The sequence below is a fragment of the Pseudorca crassidens genome, chromosome 8, assembly GCF_039906515.1.
Source record: "Pseudorca crassidens isolate mPseCra1 chromosome 8, mPseCra1.hap1, whole genome shotgun sequence".
Taxonomy (NCBI): Eukaryota; Metazoa; Chordata; class Mammalia; order Artiodactyla; family Delphinidae; genus Pseudorca; species Pseudorca crassidens.
This window is the reverse complement of record NC_090303.1, coordinates 24,077,914-24,090,601: the sequence shown is the minus strand read 5'-3', so window position 1 is coordinate 24,090,601 and position 12,688 is coordinate 24,077,914. Positions and strand designations below refer to the sequence as shown.

General features: G+C 34.8%; 1 long non-coding RNA gene across 1 annotated transcript in view; it reads right to left on the bottom strand.

Moving 5' to 3' along the window:
* The window catches only part of LOC137228920 (uncharacterized), a 320,233-nt gene that overhangs the window by 153,714 nt on the left and 153,831 nt on the right, over positions 1 to 12,688 (bottom strand). The window contains exon 7 of the long non-coding RNA XR_010945406.1: positions 3,682 to 3,808. This is a non-coding gene — a long non-coding RNA (uncharacterized lncRNA). The remainder of the gene's footprint in view (positions 1 to 3,681; positions 3,809 to 12,688) is intronic.

Here is a 12,688-nt window from a genome sequence, read left to right as displayed (position 1 = left end):
TCAACATTACCAGGGAATATTAGTAATGCTATATATTTTATTAAAAACAATTGCTCATTTCCTGCTTATACTGAATTATTGATCTCTGTCATATCTCACCTCATATAGATGTGGGAGTTTCTCTGTCCCATGGTGATTAAAATGGAAAACAAAGCAGTTTTTATTTCATGTCACCAATACCTACATCTAGATCTAAACAGATAATTCTTTAAATACTGTAATTTAAAAATAAAACATACATTTAAACTAATTTTAAAACAATTACTTCTATGAAGTAAAATGTGACAATCTTTCATACCTTACCTCTTAATTCATTCTCCAACCAACTATATATATATATATATATATATACACACACACATATATATGTGTTATATGTGTGTGTGTGTGTGTGTGTGTGTGTATAATACTATATTGAATGGACCTAGACATTACAGCAACCAAAATTCTCTGCTTTTCCTCAACTCAATGAAATCAGCTCTTTTGCCCCTTTCCTGTTTGCCCATTTCTGTCCCCCTCTAACCTTGAAAGAACCTAATTATAGGAATTAGATCACTAGGCAATTTAAACTAACTCCTGACGTTTGCTCTCCTGAATGCATACCATGCCTTGCTTAACTTGTTGATTCTTTTCCTAGATAAAAAGAATAAATAATTAAGTAGTTAAAGAATGACTAGCTCTCTAGCCCCAACAACCTCCTTAGCAATCCTGCAGGCAGATCTGCAGGCAAGATAACATCTGAAGAGAGAGTCAGCCAGTCTGCACACGATGGAGAATGATGCCGAACCCAACCTTCTGCCCCAGTGATTCACTGAGATTCTCAACACCTCTCCCTTTTTTTCACTTTAAAAACTGTCATGGCTGAGCAGAATCTTTGGAGCTGGTCTCAGGACATGAGTCCACCTTCTCCCCAGATTGCCAGCTTTTCTGATTAAAGCCTCTTTCCTTTTGACTGACACTTTCCTCTTGATTATCGTCTTTTGAGTGGCAAGCAGCTGAACCTGAGTTCAGTAACATCAAGACTGATATAGACTAGAGAACCTGCACTGGGGAGATGGGTGTGTCTCTTTTCTTCTCTTCTTTTGTCTTTTTTTCCTTTTCTTTCCTCTCAGTTTGGGCTGCTATAACAAAAGTATCATAGACTAGGTAGCTTATGAACAATAGAAATTTATTTTTCACAGTCCAAGAGGCTGGAAGTCCAAGGTCAAAGTGCCAGCATGGTCAGTTGAGGAACCTCTTCTGGTTGCAGACTTCTTGTTGTATCCTCCCATGGTAGAAGGAGCAAGGGACCTTTCTGGGGCCTCTTTTATAGGGGCACTAATCCCATTTATGACCTTATTGCCTCCCAAAGGCCCCCACCTCCAAATACCACCACACTGGGGATTAGGTTTTAACATATGAATTTGTGGTGGGAATACAAATATTCAGACTGATACCAAGCAGGACCCTGTGGGGCTCTCTCAGGTACAAATCCTTTCCGCATCCCCCATTTCTTGTTTGTAGGAACTAGGCTTCATTCAGCCTCCTTGACCTTCCCTGAGTTCCAAAGGGCAGATTCAAACAGTTGCTAATCAGGGAAGGGAAGGAAGGCAGAAACAAAGGAAGAGCAGTCACGAAACAATAGTGCAGCAATAAAGCAGGGTCCTGGTTCCTCCCCAAGGAATATCTTTGAGCTCCTCTGTAGGATAAGGCCCTCACCCAGGCAGAGGATGGTAACTTCAGGCTGAGTCTAAGATACTTCAAATGCCACCCTGTTACCTCACCACCAACCAATCAGAAAAAAGTCTGCACCCAGTAGATGATAACAAAGACTCTGACCCCCTCCCAAATGATTCTCCCTTTAAAAACTTTCATGGTTGAGCAGAATTTTGGGAGTTGGTTTTTGCACAAGAGTCTGATTTCTCCCCAGGTTGCTGGCCTCCTGAATAAAGCAACCTTTCCTTTCCAACCAACACTTGTCTCTTGAGTACTGAATAGCCAAACTTGAGTTTGGTAACAAGACCATAACACTTTCTTCTGTTTGTTTTGTTCCTGTTTTTCTTTGCTGTTGTTATTGCTGTTGTTGTTCAATCTTCTGCCCTGCTTCTGTTTCTGCCCCTCCCTTCCTCAGATCACACAGGGAGGAGGTATGGCAGGACACATACATGGCTTTCTTAACACCATGATTGTCACTTGAAGGTAGTATTTGCATTAGTTCCTATTGCTGCTGTAACAAATTGCCACACTTTTTTTTTTTTTTGATCAAACAACATAAATGCATTATCATGCAGCTCTGGAAGTCAGAAATTCAAAATATATCTTATAGGACTAAAATCAAGGTGTTAATAGGGCTGCATTCTTTCTGGAGGCTCTAGTGAAGAATCCATTTCCTTGCCTTTTCCAGCTTCTAGAGACTGCCCGCATTTCTTGTCTTGTGGCCCCTTCCTCCATCTTCAAAGCACATCACTCCAACCTCTGCTTCCACTGTCACAACTCCTTCTCTCACTCTGACACTCCTGTCTCTCTCTTATAAGGATCCTTGTTATTTCTCCAGGATAATCTCCCCATTCAAGATCCTTAAACATATCTGTAAAGTCCCTTTTGTCATGTAAATTTCCGGGGTTTAGGATGTAGTCATCTTTTGGAGAAGGTAGCATTATCCTGCCAATCACAGTAGCCTCCCAGGGAAACTTTTATAGGTTCTTCACTCAAGCAAAAGGACTTAGTGTTTCCCCAAATCCAGGAGACACTGGTCACATTCTCCCAAGAGCTCTCTGGATCATCATACTCCCAAGGCAGCAGAATGTTCCAAAGAGTCCCCTCACTTGTCTTAATTTATGTATAGGGGAAGGCTTTGCTCATTCCCTAGAGTGGGAAGGGAGAGTGCACAGCACTCCCGTTTTGGACCAAAAAAATTTATTTATAGACATTGCCCTATTAAATGCTTCTTGATTTTTTTCAACTCTGTATAGCCTGTATTGGGTATGGGCCAAAGGCCACAAACCTTGTTATGCTATGTATTTTTAACCTCTGTTTTCTAACATCCTGCTGTAGGATATTTGGAACCTTATCAGTCATTGTGCTCAACATGGGGGCCTTAGCCAAAATCCCCAAAGAAGGCAAAGTATAAATTAAATTTCTTATTGTATATAAATAAAAAATTAATTCATCTTTAATTATCTGAGTAATAAATTAACAAGTTTTACTTTTAAGACTTGGGGCTAAAATCTCTCCCCTCTGCCAGGGACAGCCTGATTATTATTATTATTATTATTTGAAAATACATCCTAATTCTTCATATCTGAAGAAACGTATCATTTTGTTCAATGTGGCTTTTACTTAATAAATAACATCATATCACATGATGTGATCTACTTCGTTCTTTTAACCGTATTGCATTATTCTATATGAATATAGCACACTTTATTTAACCAATTCACCAAAAGCCAATTCATTGAGAACCATTTCACCAAATGATCAATATGTCAAATAAAAAAATTGTAATATGTACTTTCTAAATTTTAACTATTTATAGAACACTTACAACAATGTGAAGAGGTAAGCTTTATCAGCTTCTATAGATTTCTGCAAAATTTAAGTTGATACATTTAGAATCTAAAAATATTTCATTTTTTCAGAAGCTGGGAATAATATTCTGAAAATGTGCCCTTCAAACTCCTCTTATCTCTGCCCCATACTCACCAGATCACTGGTGTCATCATTCTGGGCTTCTGTTTTGTTTACTGACTGTTTTTTGGTCTCTGGCAGCATCTTCTCTCACTGCTGCAGCTTCAAGTTGATGAAGCACAATTGGACATTTCTTAAAATGCTGCCAAGGGAAAAAAAAAAAATTGTTAACTATCCAATTGTTTGAAAAGTCCCAAATCATACATATTGTTGTAAATTTTAAAATTAAAGAATTTTAACTTTGGCAAATTGATTATTCTGTGCATTGATTTTTGGCAATTTGACTGTATAGTAAAGAAGCTTTTCATAATTGCCTTGAATGAATTAACTTCCACAATTGTTCTTCTCACATTAATGGAAATCTAGTCTGTTTTTCATTCTCCTTTGGCAAAAAAAAAAAAAAAATATATATATATATATATACACACACTGCCACATTTTTCTTCAAAGTGGCTTTTAAAATTTGCATACTCAAAGGAGTATAGAAGGTTCCAACTTCACCACATCTTCACATACACTAGTTGTTATAAAACTTAGTGTTTTGTTATTATCACTGTCTTTCTCTATTAGAGAGATTGATATTTACATTTTTTAATGGCCACTGGAATTTCCTCTTCTGTGCTTTTCTCTTTGTATCCTTTGCCGTATGTCAATTTCAATACTATGGCTTTTCTAAAAATTAATCTATAGGAAACTTTGCACATTCTGCTCTCATTCCTTTGTTTGCTATGTGTGTTACAAATAAAATTTCCAGTCTGTAGCTTGTATTTTTGTTGTTCAGTTTCCCTTTTTTCTTTTTTTTTCCTTAAATTTGTTTATCATGTCATTTATCTTACAGAAATTTACTTTCAAATGTCAATTTAAAAATATTTTATTTCATGTCTCTTGCTCATTTTGGAACTTAAGATGGTCATCCCTGTCTTAAAATCATAAATATTTTCTTTTATAATCTGCCAATATTTGAAATATTTTTTTCCTTTTACGTGTTTAATATACATGGAAATCATTGTTCTAAAAGATGTGAGACACAGATCTAACTTTAATATTGGAGGCATTCAAATCTCACTTTTTTTTTTTTAATTAATTAATTAATTTATTTATTTAGGGCTGTGTTGGGTCTTCGTTTCTGTGCGAGGGCTTTCTCTAGTTGCGGCGAGCGGGGGCCACTCTTCATCGCGGTGCGCGGGCCTCTCACTGTCGCGGCCTCTCTTGCTGCGACGCACAGGCTCCAGACGCGCAGGCTCAGTAGCTGTGGCGCACGGGCTTAGTTGCTACGCGGCATGTGGGATCTTCCCAGACCAGGGCTCAAATCCGTGTGCCATGCATTGGCAGGCAGATTCTCAACCACTGCGCCACCAGGGAAGCCCCCCAAATCTCACTTTTAAACTTCCCGGATTTAAAAGAATCTTTGGTATTTGACAGAACAAGTTTCTATCTTTTTTGTTAACTTAGCTGATCTCGCTAAACTGACATGAATTTTAGAATAAGTTTGCCAAGTTCCATGAAAAATTTCTAGAACAATTTTAATTGAAATTGTATTGATAGTAAATCTATAGACTGATTGAAGAACTGATATTTTTACCATATTCATTCATAGCAACTATTCATTGCCGTGAATAGAAGATTTTTCTAGTTTTTCCTTTAATGTCTTTAGTACCTCTTTTATAATTTTTTTAATACATGGTTTGTCCATTTCTGATTCAGTGTATACATACTTTATAGATTTTATTGCCATTTTTAAGGAATTTATATACTTTGTTTGCATTTCAGAATTAGTTATTGTTGTTTTTTAGGAGTTTCAGTTTTATATATTAATTTTGTACCCTGCCACCTTGTGGTAAACTTCTAAATGGCCCTGAATTTATTGGAAATAATTTTAATGTTTCACAACAATTTATTTGCCTACTGAAAGTTTTAGATACAATCACTAATCACATTTTATTCCTTCCTATGTTTTATTTATGAAATATCTTCATCAGAAATAAGAGGTAAATTTTGTAAAACACTTTACTACTTGATCTGTTGAGATGACAGTGGTGTCCTTCTCTTTAACCTTTTATAAAGTTACATTAATAGAGCTTCTAAATGTGGTACCATTCATGCACTCCTATGGCCACATATTTTCAAATGTTTACTAGATATTTCTGTTTCTTTTTTTACTAGATATTTTCTGTTTTCTTTTTCTGTGACTTACTTATTCTTATTCTTTACCCATTTTTCTAACAGTTGTATTATTTTATTTGTAACTGTACTTTATGATGGAAATTAACTTTTTGTCATCATGTGTTTGCAAATATCCTCAATTCTCTTTTTTGGTTTATTTGCTTGTGGCTTTGGTTCTATATAATATCTAGTTTTTAGTTTCTTGTGACAGATTATATATTTTCTGGGGTTGCCATTCTTTCTTCCTTCTTTCTTTCCTCTTTGCATCTTCAAAGCCTTCTTCAGAAAAGCTTGCTAGTTATCCCAAAACATTTTTAAGAGAGTCCATTTTTTACCACTAACTTGAAATGTCACCTTTATCACGTACCAAATTCTCATACATATGAGGATATATTTCCCAATGTATCAATAGTATACTTAACACTAGTTTTTTGGTCCTACACTCTTCCATTGACATGTATATACTATTTTAGTCGCCTCATCTTTAACATGCTAGATTTTGCCCCCAGCCATTGCAGTTTCTGCGTGTGTGCTCTTCTTGGTGAGCTATCAGTCACCTCATAAATTTCTAAATGTTGTTTTCATAGCTTAAGTCAAAAGAATTGTCATTTTGACTATTACCTCTATTAAAAAGGCATTTTAATCTATTTATTCAAGCCTTTTCTTTTGTTGTTCCTTGACAGAGTTTTAAAGTTTTATCCATATAGTTTCTGAAAGTTTCTTGTAAAGTGTATTCCTTGTTATTTAATTCTTGTGCCCCTATCTAATGTTTTTCTTTTCCATTATATTTTCTAACTGGTTACTTTTTTGCATACAGGCAAATTATTATTTTTGAAATATTGTTTTTAAACAAATCACATTACTGAAAATCTGTATTGTTTCCAATATATTTTTACCTGCTCTTTGCCTAGAAGTCACACTTTGATGGTTGGGAGAAATAATAAAAATTTACAGTGCAACTTCTTCCAGTATACAATATACAATTTAAATTTAGCTATTCTTGTTCTTAAAATCCCTGAGTCATAGCTGCCCTGGGAATCTCTCACTGAAGATTTCCTCTCTCAGGTTCACAGGCTTTTGCCATCTTGCTGGGTCTATCTCTCTTTTCCTGCTTTCATCTTCTCTCATTTCCCTTTGCACCATTACATTCTTATCACTGCCTCTGTAGGTATGCTCCCCAAAATAATAAATTCTTAATTTCAAAACAATTAAGTTATCTTCCTGTCATTTTTATACCAACCTAATCATGCCCTAAAAACTATATTTCCACAACCAAGTCTCTTCCCAAGCAGTTTTATTAATAAAAGATTATGTCTTTTCTCTGAGAAATTCTGTCATATGCTTTGAACTAGCAATGGAATAGCATGTGTGTGCGTTTGTGTGTGTAGTAGACATGTATTTTTCAGAACTCTTTCAGATAACAAATTTGTATGCAAACTACCCGAAGGCCCAAGAGGAACTAATTGGCACAATTAACTGTGACACTGGTCTCAGTCACACTGGGAACCAGGGCCATTAGTGATATCATAGCATTCTATCACTCCAAATTTTAGACCAAGAGTATCTATGTGTCAGCCCTTAACTTGTATACTCTGAAAAAAAAATCTTTCCCCTTAGTTCCTACAGAAAAATTATCAGGGAGGACTTGATGGGCTCAACCAGAGACCTGCACTCATTCCTGAACTTGTTGCTATGTCCAATGTGGAAATGGATACTCCAATTATCCAAGACTTGGGTAATGTGTCCAATACTGGCTGACAGGGAGAGAGCAAGGGCATTACAACGCAAATCCGATGAAATGACTTTCCCACGGGAAATAGGGGTCTATTAACCAAAGCAGAAAAAGGGTGTTGGACTGGCCCAATCAACAAATGTGCGCTGCAACAGAAGTGTTAGAGATATAAAACAAGGTATGATATTGAGGGTTATTCCAGAGTATAAAAATTAATTGGAAGAATTAAAATGAATCACACTTTTATAGACACATAAAACCATTAAAGGTAAACAGTACAGATATGGGATATTATCTATTCATTAAACAGATAGTTAATAGGCACTTTTTGAGAGCTAATTTGCACCAGAAACTGTTTTAGCTGTTGTGATTAGAGCACCAAGCAAGACATAAAAGAATTCTGCCTTCACAAAGTCTACAGTGTTTTAGAGTATATTAATATTGTTTTGGTTGCAAATATTAGAAACTCAATTTGAACTAGCTCAAGAGAAAAAAAGAGAACTTTGTCAACAAAGTGGGATTCTCCATAGGCTCTAAGACAAGGATGCAGCAACTTAAGAATGGAACCAAGGCCTAGATTAGTATTATGAAACCAAAAATCCTTCTCTATTTTCTTCAATCCTGCTTTTCTTTGTGAGTATCTATTGCATTTGCAATCTTCTATTGCAAACTGATTTATGCTTCCAGGATCTCATAGCAGAAAATGGATACCATAAACAGTTCCCCAGGTTATATGTGATAGTCTAGGTATCTGAACTCTCTGTAAGTTCCAAAATTTCCAAAGAAGAGACCCTACAATCTGAATGAGATGCTTACCACTGGACCAATCCTCTACGGCCAGAGAAAGGGGCATAAATTGCGGTGACTGCTACAAACACGCAGATGGGAATGCAAAGAAATTACCAGACAAGGGTGATAGGACTACTATTCAATAGGTGTCCACTACACAGGAAAGATAGACAACAATTTCTTGTGGTGTGTTTTATAAGGAAAATACAGGGTCTTCAGAAGTACACAGGGCAGCGCAAAAGAAAGGAGAAAAGCTCTTGCTTTTGTTTAGGGAAAAGTGAAGACCTCCCAGGTGAAGTATTGTTTTCACTAAGTTTTTCAAGAAATAAGTAGCATTTCCAGATGACCTAGACTGGGATCAGCCTGGAGTCTCATCATGAAATCTCTAATTTCACTGAAATGAAATTTTAAAATTTATTGATAGAACTCCAGAATAATTATTCTCTAGTACAATGCTCATCAAATTTTAATATGTGTATAATCATCTGGGGAAGACTTGCTAAAATTCAGACTCCATTGTCTAATGCCTGGGGATGACAGGATTCTGCATTTCTGCAAGCTACTAGGTGATGTTGAAAATATTGATGCACAGAGTACACTCTGAGTTACAATGTCTAGTGTATTTTAAAGAAAGACTTACATTTTGGAGACTAATATGCTACTTAATGCCTTAAATCATGAAGAATATTTCACCATGTCATGAGTGTTGTTGAATGAATCAGTGATAACAGAAGGGAATATAATCATTTTTTTAAAGTCAAAATCAAGTATATTAAGGCTTGGATATTGGATAATTGCAGTCAATGCAGCGGCATATAAAACAAATTTTCTTTGACATCTGGGGGACCCACCGCAGATAAAGCAATTTTTTCACACCATGTTATTTTTACAGCTAATTTATGGCCATCTGGTTCTTTGCAATTATCTTCAGTGTCTTCGGTGATCTGATGAAAAAATATACTTTCCTCTGGAGTTTACACAAACACCTGCTGCAATGTCCCTACAATTTCTTCACTGAATTATTGAGGATGTGAAACTAATTTGGTAAGAGAAATTTAAATATATATTACCATGAAATATTACCATAATATACCATGAAAACACTCAATGGTCAATGTTTGACAAATTGGGAAATAATGTCATAATATCTTCTTATATACTATGAAGTCCCTTGTGTAAAATTAAGACTAGTAATTGAGTAATAACATTAAGCTGTTTTAAACTAATATATCAAAATTAATTTATAATTAATACATAATGTAGTAGGTCTGGTTCCCAGGAAAGACTCCAAGCAGAAGATTTGTATGGAAATTTTTTATTGGAGAATACTTCCAGAAAACTACACCCACAAGGAAGTGAGGGAAGGATAAGTAAGCAGAAAAAGAAGTTGAACTGTGCTAGTTACAAAAGAGGCCTCAGCAGAGCCCATGGTAATTCTGAAGCCAGCTCTCCGAAAATTATTTTGTCCTGTCTTGAATTGAAGCAAGGAAGTGAACTCTTATTTTCTTGCCCATTTGAGCCCCATGAGCAAAATTCAGCATTTTTCCTCTTCTGTCACCCAGTCATGAAGTGAATATAAGGCCATAGATGTGAGCTGGGGTAGATGTACCAGTGTAATTAGGGTGGATGATGGGTGTCAGCTTTCTTATATCTAATTTTCTGCGTATTTTCTCAACTTAGTGCAGATATATTAAAACAGTCAAATTCTATATTGATGAATATTTCAACCTACAAATCACATAGCATGAATATCCAAAGATAACTTGATTAACAATTAGCTTCAATTTACAGAAAAAAAATGCATTCAGTGAAGAGGAATTCCCCTAATTCCTTTTAAAATGATAAAGAGAATTTATAAATATCTTAAAGTAAATGTAAACAACAGCAACTTTTTAAAACATAACCTTTAGTAGTGTGAATTTTCCTGAAGTTCCTTTCACTGAAGTTTGATTTGAGGACAAATTGAAGCTTTTGAATAGCACCACCTGGTCATCTATTAGACAGTGATACACAACAGAACAGTTTCAAAATGAAAAAGAAATGAAGCAATGTTTGAAAGTAAAGGCAAAATGGTTTCAATTTCCCAGATTTCTGAATTGACAGAAGACTGATTTAGTAACTGTACAATTGGGATCATCACATTCTACACTAGAACCATAATAAAACTAAAAATCATGTTTTCAGTGGCAGAAGTGAAAGGTACACTGCACAGTAATTCCAAGAGCCTGAAAACAATACATCAGAGTCTAACAGTCTACCAGGAGTCATTTTACACTATTAAAACTGTTTCTAAAAATATATAGATGCCCATAACTAAACCAATAAGCTAACTGTCAATTGTTAAATTAACTTATAAGTGTATGTGTATGGGTGGGGATTTAGCAGAGGTGATAGTAACAAGGGATTTTAATGACAGCCATCTAAAATCTCTTCATGCTGATATGTATGAATTAACAGTGAAAACTAAAGGGGCAATGTAACTTGGCTGACAGAAAAAGAAACACCGTCTAAGACACCACCAGGTCTACTCACTGAAGCATAAATGGATCAGTAATTGCTCCTCCCTAAAGAATGGAAATTCCTGTAATAAATTAACTAAACTCTTCTCAGGGATTATCTTTTTTTAAATGTTCCTATGGAAAGCATCAAACATATACAAATGTAGGAATAATAGTATAGTGAAACTCCATTTATCCATTATCCAGTATCAACATTTATGAACTCCTGAACCATCCAGTTTTACTTCCTTAGCCTCCCTCTTCTCATGATCTGATTTAAAGTGATATCATATTACTCCAAATTAATATCTGAAAGACAATAAGCATTCTACTTTTCATATAATTTCCTTATTCTGTCTCAATGTTTAATAATTGCACAACATACACTGTTAGAATGTATAGCCACTATATACAATACTTATTTTCTTATAATCTATCATTTAATCAGAGATCTACAGGTAAATATATTCAGTATCAGCACTGGTCCTTATGTTGATGGCTTTTCAATCATTTAGATTGTCTGAATTCATTATCTAATAGATGCCTCAGGAACAATATTTGCTAAATTACTGAACGTCCATAGAAGATTGTCTGTGGGCTTTATATTTGAAGTTTATTGGGTTGAATTTACAATCTTTGACTAATATTTTCTTTTCTTAAATTTCTTACTATATTCTATTTTTGTCTAACAAATAAAAGGTGTTGCTTTCAAAGGAGTTGATGATGGTCTGATTTTTAACTTTGCAATTAGTCTTCTTGTCTAGATGGCCAAAAGATTTTCTTTCTTTCTTTTTTTTTTCCCCCAAGTCCAGTACTTTTAAGAGGGTATATCTCAGTGTTGGAAACTCCAGCTTGATTTTCCCAGATATGTAGATATGTATACCACTTCATATGTAGCTTAAATTCTCTTTTAATATCAAACATATGCTTGAATTATAGTTTTTAATACTTACTCTGTTCCATTACTTTATTTTTCTTCCACAGGGAATTCTACTATTCATACGTTGTACCTTCTTTGCATAAATCTTACATATTTAACTTTCTGTCATATCTTCTTTATCTCATTCTTTCTTTTTGAATTTTAAAATGTTTATTATTTCTTCAATTTTCTCAAGATTTTAGATTGTTTCTATATTCCTGTGTCTCATAGTTATTTTCTAATTTTTGAAATGCTTTTTCTGTTAATTTTAATTCTTACTTGACTTTCACCTTTCTTTCAAAATTTTGTTATTCTAATAATCTAACTTATGACTTTAAAATTTCTGATTTGTACTGCTTTTTCATAGCTTTTACTCTTTTCTTAATATCTTTAGTTCATTTTTGAAATATTAGTCTATACTTTTTCTGCAAGATGTTATTCTACTTCTTTTTTCTTTTGCTCTTAAAATAATCTGTATATTTGTATGAAATTTGACCAAGATACTTTCCCATTCCTCTTTTTCTTTATAGTAAAGTGAAATTTTCTGTATTTGTAGGAGGGAGAGGCAGACTAGAATAATTTTCTAGTTTTAAGGCTCTATGAGTCCATTATCTTTACTGAAGCAATAAATATATGCCTTGGTACTTGCTGACTTCTGTGTCTTAACTTTCCTTCTCTCACTTTTACTTTATATAGTCTCTTTCTTTGCTTCTCTTATCCCTGTCCTCCCGAATGTGTTTCCTACTCCCAACACTTTTTCATCATATGGGACTTTCCACTAGAACAGAACTTTGGTGTGTTTAAGAGTTCAATGCCTTAAACTACTTCCAGAAGTTTTAGACTTTCTGATAATCCTCTTGAGGCCACCTGAAAACTGGAATCTACAAATCCCTTACCAGTTTTCCTGCTATTCTCAGAATA